The following is an 8,762-nucleotide window of genomic DNA, read 5'->3' as shown; positions in this document are numbered from 1 at the left end:
GCAGTCAATCATGTTCCTAACCTCTATGAGACTGATCAAATTCAACATTTATGGGGCGCCTGGGTGGCTCAGTCGCTAAGCATCTGCCTTCACCTCAGATCATGATCCCAGGACGCTGGGATCAAGCCCCACATCGGGCTCCCTGCTCAGCCGGAAGCCTGCTTCTCGATCTTCCATTCCCCCTGCTTGTGTTCCCTCTCTCGCTGTCTCTCTCTCTGTCAAATAAATAAATAAAATAGCTTAAAAAAAAAAATTCAACATTTATGGACCACGGTTCTAAGATATCATGTCATTTGTATTTAGAGATTGAAAGAGATTAAGAGAAAGAAGTAACTTCACCACTGGTCCACTTGGATGACCCCAATCTTTTCTAGCTGCATTATTTTGTAAAAGATTATAGCATTTACTATAATAACAAAAACACAGATTATCAATGCATGTTTCTTTTGATTCCTAATCTCTGAATTAGAAGGAAAGTCAGCAGTGTGCTCAAGAAGGAAATGAGCATCATCCAACTCCTGACTCTATGTCATATTGATTATAAATTGTACAAGATTCAGATTCTTTCAAACAAAACATGACAAAATCTATACATATCACCCGACTATGCTGTTCTTTCGAGTTCATGCTCTCACCTTAGTGTAGATTTTGTTTTAGAGTAATTAATGATTTAAAATTCGTGGGGAAATACACAAAAGCTAGATAGAGGGTGCCAAGAAGTTCATTTTATAGAAATTTTACTGGGAAAAAAATAAAATCCAGGAAAACAAAACCTACTTTACTTGGTCATCTTTCACAACTGACAGTGGGAAAATCATCAATGGCTTTGACCCTTAAGAAAAGAGAAAGCTCAGGGGTGCCTGGGTGGCTCAGTCAGTTAAGTGTCTTCGGCTCAGGTCATGATTCCAGGGTCCTGGGATGGAGCTCTGGGTCAGGCTCCCTGCTCAGCGGGGAGTCTGCTTCTCCCTCTCCCTCTGCTCCTCCCTACTGCTCCTGCTTGTTCTCTCCCTCTCTCTCTGTGAAATAAATAAAATCTTAAAGAAAAAAAAAAGAAAGCTCAGTCTACAGGAAGCTTCATGCCTACCCATAATTAGCAAAATAAAAGAGGATGCCTTCAATGCCTTACTCAAGGATGACCGCACGATGACCTCAAGCTGTTGTATCTTCATACAATCAAATGGCAGCGTAGACTTGTCTACATCATGTCAACTCCACAGAGAACACAAGTGCAATAATCCTTAACCAATAATATAGGGACTGTAGCCATTCATCACCACTGTAACCAAGGTGGGTCCTACCCTGTGTAGGACTTTTCCAGATCTACACAGTCAATAACTTGCTCCTCTGGCTTTATTTGCACCATGGTGTGCACAAGATTGGATTCTGAATACGCTCCCTTTCTCCTGGGCCCTTCTAAAGAAAGCTACCTCAGGCCAACAAAGATAAAATGAAGAGGCACAGCGAGGGACTGATTCGGGTCTACACTGGTTCAATGACCAGTTTCCATGCATAAGTTTCAAGAGCACTGTGCTGTTAAAAGGTGGTGTGTGTCCTCTAAGTGAAAGGGAGGTCAGTTTGTAAAACTCCATCTCTGTGTGTAGAACTCATGACAAGAACATCAACCTTGAATGATCAACATGAACCAACATCACTCATAGTAGGTCACTCAAAGCAGCTGTCCTTCCGAAGAAACAAGCAGTGACAGTCCACATCAACACTCAACACTCAACCTGTCCTGCTTCCACATCTCTTCGTGCACAGTTACATGCTGTGGGCCACCTGAAAGCCCTGACTTTAGCCCAGCTCTTAATCACAGGTACCTGGACGAACATTAATGTTCTCTAGAAAATAAGGAAGTCATCAGCACCCCAACCCACTTTAAAGTTCAAAAACAATGCATAAGTTCCTCCAGAGAGGATGAAAAAGAAGTCACCGAGCTGAACAATGAAGTGTCCATTCACCTGGCAATTCCGCACGTGAGAGTATCTCTCTAGAAACAAAGTATTATTCTGGTTGAAGGAAAGAAAGGGAGGAAGCCCCACAGTCTTCCCAAGGGAGGCAATTTAACTTGGTTTTGGCCTTTTGTTGTTGTTGCTTGTTTTAATTGTTTGCTCTTGGGAGGCTTTTTCTGTAGGAAGATATACTGAAATGAACTTCAGAGCCCTTGTATACACCCTGCACTACCTCTGATGAATGTGGACTACTTTCAACAGTCAGTGTTTTACTCACATGCACAAATTCCAGACTTGAGAACAGGACTTGCTGCTCAAACCTGAGCTTGCATTTCATAGACCGGGAAGCAGTTACCCTAAGAGAGGGCAACCCCAACATGGGATGGCTATCTATTACTGTCCTGTCATACCAGAAAGCAAGGCAAGGAAGGAAAAGAAGAGAGGAAGGGAAGGATGGAGGGAAACAGACAAGGAAAAGGAAGGAAGTAAAAGATCTCCTAAAATCCCCTAGAAGGGCCGGCACAGGCGACACTTACTGATTGAAAAGGATCCTGGAGCGCACAATGAACTTGAAGATGTACTCCAAAGCCTTCATGGCTTTGTACAGCTGATCGTTTATTCCTGGCTTCTCGGCATTGTCCACGTAGTTCCTTAAAACTTTTGTCAGCTTCCTGTTCACAATGGAATCACAAATTAATTAATAAGTTCAGAAGGTTACAGTATCTCAATTCTTAACTGGGACAGAAATACACAAGTGCCTTATTGTTATTTTGGTTCACACTTGTCAGTAGATGCGTATTTACAAAATATATTCAAAACAGATTAAAAGTGAGCCATAAATAACACTCAGCAGTGAGATCTGAACATTGAAAAAGTGCTTTTCTAAGTTTCACATGTTTTTCTAAGCATTTAAATGTATTATATAATTTAACCTTCACAATAACACAGTAAGACAAGTATTATTTTGGGGTATAATAATAATAATTGGGTATAAGAGCAGGTATATTATCCCTAATTTACAAGCGAAGAAGCCCAGGGTTAGATAGATAAACTAGCTTTCCCAACACTAAATAAAATTGAAGGGGTTTTCTTCATAGCTGTATCCATGTTTACGATGCTTTTCTTTTTTCTACATCGAGCTGCCTCTATCATTTTCCCATGATAGAGGCAGCAGTGACAATAATCAATTTTTAATTCTGCCCAAACTTCTACATTTTTCTACTGTTACTGGCCCATGAACTAATAATCATTGTTCACTGTTCATAAGGCTGACCCACAAGCAATGCTTCCAAATCATAAAAGAACAGCTAAATTAACTTCGCTATAGTTTCTGGCTTTAGTGTCTTGGGCTGCACTGTAATTCTCCAAAAACTAGCCACACATGTGCAGCCTGTATGACAACCGCCAACAAGATTACCCCATCGACCAAACTTCTCTGATCCCCAGCGCTTCAACAAGAACTCTCTGTGGCTTTTTAAATATTCATTATACTCATAAAAATAACCTGTTAGGGTACTGCCAACATTTCCAGCTAAGTTGTGAGCCCGTCCACAACAGACTGTTAGTGGAGACTATTATAAGACACCCATAAGAGCACCTGTAACGGGCATTAAGGATGACCTCAGAACAGTCCTGAGTGCAACCCCGGTCCTGATAAATCACAACAAAGAGCTTCCTCGGTGAACAAGTGGATGTGAAGTCATTTCTAACACTCATCGGGTTGCAGAACCCTAGCAGAGAACGCTGACACCCTCAGAGGAGCATCCCTGCAAGGTGTTGGGAAGAAGGGGGCCAGAGAGGTCCTCTCCCCACAGGTTCCCTGGGCTCCCACACGTCTTCTGGTAGTTCTCAAGGCACGGGAGAACATCTAAAGTCCTGCCATACAACCTGTTTCACCTGATTTAACTTATTTTCTCAAGCTTACTGACCAGACACCTTTTCTTATTAAACCCACGGATATCCCAAGAAATATATATTCCATTGAGCACATCTTAGGAATTTTCCCAACATATTCATCAAAAATAAATAGATAGATAGATGATAGATAGATAGATAGATAGATGATAGAAAGAAAGGAATGATCTGCGAAGAGAATGACCCAGAACCAGAAAATAAATGAGGAAGTCCAAAGACCCATATCCACATGAGCCAGACCACCTGTCCCGGCAGAAAGATCAAGCCCCTGGCACTGGCTGAGAGGGAGACCGAATGGAGCATCAGTTAAGTAGAGGCAAGACCTGAGTCAGCTCCAGGAAAAGTAGCTCTGTGGACAGAAAGGAGCCTGCCCCTGCTGGTTTTCTGGAAGAACAGTCCCCGAAGCTGATGCCTCCCTCCCTTCTCGCCTGGACCAGTGCCAGTCGCTCTGCTGGGGCTCCAGCATCCGGACCACCTGTGCGGGGTGCCGGAACACTGGCAGGTAACAGCTACAGCCCAGGCACCTTCCAGTTCTTCTCTTAAGAGTTCTTTGTGGAGAGGGGCGCCTGGGTGGCTCAGTCGTTAAGCGCCTGCCTTCAGCTCAGGTCATGATCCCAGTGTTCTGGGATCGAGCCCCGCATCGGGCTCCCCGCTCGGCGGGAAGCCTGCCTCTCCCCCCTCCACTCCCCCTGCCTGTGCTCCTCTCTCACTGTGTCTCTCTCTGTCAAAGAAATAAATAAAATCTTTAAAAAAAAAAAAAAAAAGAGTTCTTTGTGGAGAAAGGCTGAAGATCTCAACATTATCCAAGGAAAAGAGGTAAAGAAGCTATCTGGGAGAGAGTCTAACCTACATCTGTGCCTGCCGAGGCTTCTAAGGGGCAGCGGCCGGGAGACCCTCCGTGATGATCCTTACTACCGGAGCGTCCTCTGGCCCAGAGACCGCCGTGAGCACTCCATTAACAGAGACAACCTTCCACGATTTAGTTAGAGCTGTGTGAATCAGAATCATCTCTTTTGGTATTTCAAGGCTTAAATACTCAGATTCACACTGCCAAGGAAGCACCTAGGGTTGCTACTTTATCAAAACATGATAAGGTTATTTTCCAAAACGGATCTCCTTTCCTGCAGATTACAGGGGCTGAATGGGAGGATACGGATTCTCAGCTCAGTCCCACCCTATCTGAAAGATGAAGCAGTACTCTGTTTCTTCCATTCAGTAACTTGCCAGAGACTCCCCAACTTTCACTTCACCACCTGAGACAAAGGCACAGGGAGAGCGGTGCCAACAGAAGGTCTGGAAGACAGCATGGCAAGCTTACTCACTGTGCGGATTCTCTGGAATTCCAATACAAAAGCTCATCTGAGAAGAGCAGTGTGGCCGCATTTCAATAAAGATACAGACATGTGGCATGTGACTCGGAGGGAGATCATGCCACATGAGGAGCCGCTTACAGGCCACTCCGGGAAACCCTGCCTGGTCGCCATAGCAAGATGGCGCCCATGATCTGAAGGGAACTGTCCAAAGTGCAGTCACACTGGATGTTTCCATGAAGAGAACAAATCGCTTAAAACGCTTATTAGCAAGCACAAAAAGGACTTGTCACAGCTTGTTCTGTATGCATGAGGACGTGGCAGCTCTCTGCCCACTCAGCCACGTGAGGCAGACGTGAGAGAGCCTGGGACAGGATGACCAACGTCACACAGAAAGCTAGCGTCAGACCTCTGACCTTGAGTTCGTGGCCGCGTACAGGCAAGGAAACAGATTCTGAATACGGTCAAGGCACATCTGAGCTCTGACTCAAGCTACTGGCGCTAAAGAGAACCATTTCTAGTGACTCTAAGGGGAGGGATGTTCTTAAAGAAAGTATTTACATCTTTTTTCGCTGCAACTCACCCACAATTCAAAGTTGGAATAAATGCCAATAAACCCCACTGTGACAGAGGCAGAGTAACTCATCCTAATCATTCTAATAATAATGAAACCTAACAACTGCTTCGTGCTTTCTAAGTGCCAAGGATTCCTTCAAACACTTAACATGTAATAGCTCATTAAAATTTTCAAGAAACCCTAAGACCGTGCCTGTTTATTGAGGAGAAGGCTGAGGCCCAGAGAGATTAAGAGACTTGAACTTGTAAGCGACAGAGCTGTAGGTGAAGTCGGGTTTCTAGACGCTGCTGGTCAACACCAGGCGAGCCGCCTCGCAGGCCTGGAAATCCCACATTTGCTCTGGCTGCTGACAGGTGCCCAGGGGACAGGTACGGGGTTGCGGGGGCAGGTCAAGAGCAACTGGGTGGGCAGTTAGAATCCAAGTTAGTTATGGCTGAAGCGTCTAGAACAAAAAGGAAGGCCCTCTTTAAAGAGCAAAAAGAGACACTAAGAGGTACAAAACTGAATTTTATTCACCCCAAACAACCAATAATCTCAAACCAGGAACACATCCATTTATTCATTCACCAAAAGCTGGTTGGGAAGCTGCAGTGAGGCGTATATCAGTTCCACTGAACAGAAACTGAAAATTTCAAAGACAAATGGAAGGTATGGAGGAGAACAAGAATTTATCCAAGAATGTTATGATAATTTATCACGTATCTTCTTTCAACAAGATTTCTAGGTCTTTTAAGAGGGAAACAACAATAAAAATTATCCCAGTGAATTCAGAGCTGCGGGTGGGAGGCACAGACACAACCACAGACGAAAGTGTATGGAAAAGGCGCTTAGTGACAAATCTACAAAAGTAGTACTGGTTTTAAAACAACAAAAATGAACTTACGTGTAGGCTAAAGTTGCACTAAAGTGTTTCTTAATGTAGGTTTCCAGAACAGGATTAAAATGCTGAAATTTTCTGTCAGCAATCAGTCCAATGATAAATACCTGTTCAATTAATCAATATTTTCATTAGTAAAATAACGCAAGCCTCGTCTGAATCATCCGCACTGCGGTGGGAGTCCGTGAACTAGAACATCTTCTGACGTTCCCTCCTCTTACCCCAGAAATGACATTGGCCTAACTACAGTGTCCCAGTGAAAACCACTCTCTGCCTCGCAACCCATCCGCTTTGATCGGATTTACAATGGAAAACACTTCCAAGGTGACGGGGAGGGACCCCCTCCCCCAGCTTCAAAGGCTGCAGCATGAAAAGCTCCTCAACACCTGAGCAGATGTAAAGTAGGGGCCTCTTACCAGAGCATCAAACACTAACGTATCAAACGTCTCGCTCTCGGAATTCTCCATCATGATGTTGAAGAGGGCATCCAAGGTGTCCTGGAGGAACTAGAGTCACACAAAATGTCAGCAAAGTAAACTCACCTCACTTTCCCCCAACCTAGAGTAACTACCATCTTTGGCCATACCCCAAAGACCCACCTTTCCCAAATGTCACCAATGAAGCCATACACTACAGGGACTTTTCCCAGCCATTAGATGCACAAGACAAAAACTGAGATGAGTGAACTCAGAACAAAGACATGGCACCCTAAGCCAAGCAGAGGAGGACTGGTAATAGGGAAATGCTCTTTGGTCCCCCCTCCGTAAGATTTCTCCAACCCTTTTCCTGGTCTTTACCAGTCTGGTGACAAAGAACTCAACAGCAGCTCTCGGAAGCCTGGCTCTGCCTAATCCCAAACCCTGAGTGTAGGACCTGAGCTAGGGAGTGGGCAGAAGCCGCACAGGGATGAACGTCCAGCTGAGTATAATGAAGGAACTATCACAGACCCAGATGCCCACAGATGGAAGAGCTGTGTGACTCTGAAACTGAGGCACCCAGCAGAACGCCAGGAAGCACGTTTTATTCAAGAGGAATTTAGAAATAGTCTACTGTAATTCACCAAACAAGTATGAGAGCACAGAATGACAAACCATCATGAATTAATTAAGGAAAGAAAAAATTAGGAGACTCCAAAGTTATGTCACACTGAAATTGACTTCCGATCCTATCTCCATCTTCCCCCAGAAGAAGTGTAAGACAGACCAAGAAAGACTATCTTGGAGGTAATGATTTCCCAGTCTGTGGAGGAGTTCAAGAATAGGCAGAAGGCAACATGAAAGAATACTGGACATAAAAGAGAATAAAGTATAGATATGTCATCATGAGTCATCAGGGACATGCAAATCAAAACCACAGTGAGATATGACCTACAGCCACTGAGAAAGCTCTCATCAAGACACAAGCAGTACGGTGAGTGTGGGCAAGGATGCAGGGGAACTGAGCCCTTCCACATCACTGGTGGAGAAGTAAAATAGTACGACGGTTTTGAAAACAGTGTGACAAATCCTCAAAGGGTTAAACGTTCTGTTTGCCCCATGGGCAACCATTCGTAGGTATGTATCCAAATGAACGGAAAACATATGTCCACACAAAAACTTGTACACAATTATTCACGACAGCTTTACTCATAAATGTCAAAACGTGGCGAACACCCAAATGTCCACCAGCTGACAAATGGGAGAACAAATCCATACACTGGAATATTTATTATTTAGCCATAGAAAGGAATGAAGTTCTGATACATGGCGCACTATGCTCTGGAGGCATTATAATACTAACTGAAAGAAGCCAGGCACGAAAGGCTACAGACTGTCTAATTTAATTTATATAAAATAATCCAGAATAGTCAAATCCATAGAGACAGAAAGTAGATTATGGTTGCAGGGACAGTAGGGAGTAACTGCGGACAGATTACAGGGTTATTTTTTCTCGTGACGGAAATGTTCTGGAATCAGACAGTGGAGATGTCAGCATCAACTCTTGAATATAATGCCACCATGGAACAGTGCAAATGAAGAGCGCATTTTATGGTGTGTGAATTACATCTCAATGAAGCTGTTATGCAAAACCAAAGAACAGGTGAGAAGGCCCCATGGCCAGGGTGTCAAAGGGACATTCTTTCTGGAAGGTTT

The 8,762-nt window shown here is 44.0% G+C and overlaps 1 long non-coding RNA gene across 1 annotated transcript; it reads right to left on the bottom strand.

Moving 5' to 3' along the window:
- Positions 1 to 231: 231 nt before the first annotated feature.
- Positions 232 to 7,244, bottom strand: LOC145719191 (uncharacterized). Its single transcript, XR_014142232.1, has 3 exons — positions 7,047 to 7,244; positions 6,637 to 6,737; positions 232 to 2,623 (listed from the first exon to the last, which is right to left on the bottom strand). It is a non-coding gene; the product is annotated as an uncharacterized LOC145719191 (long non-coding RNA).
- Positions 7,245 to 8,762: the final 1,518 nt, after the last annotated feature.

This window comes from Leptonychotes weddellii, unplaced genomic scaffold (assembly GCF_054177405.1).
Source record: "Leptonychotes weddellii isolate Sample4059 unplaced genomic scaffold, ASM5417740v2 HiC_scaffold_3361, whole genome shotgun sequence".
Classification (NCBI taxonomy): domain Eukaryota; kingdom Metazoa; phylum Chordata; class Mammalia; order Carnivora; family Phocidae; genus Leptonychotes; species Leptonychotes weddellii.
The sequence above is the reverse complement of the archived record's forward strand: the minus strand, read 5'-3'. Positions and strand labels throughout refer to the sequence as shown.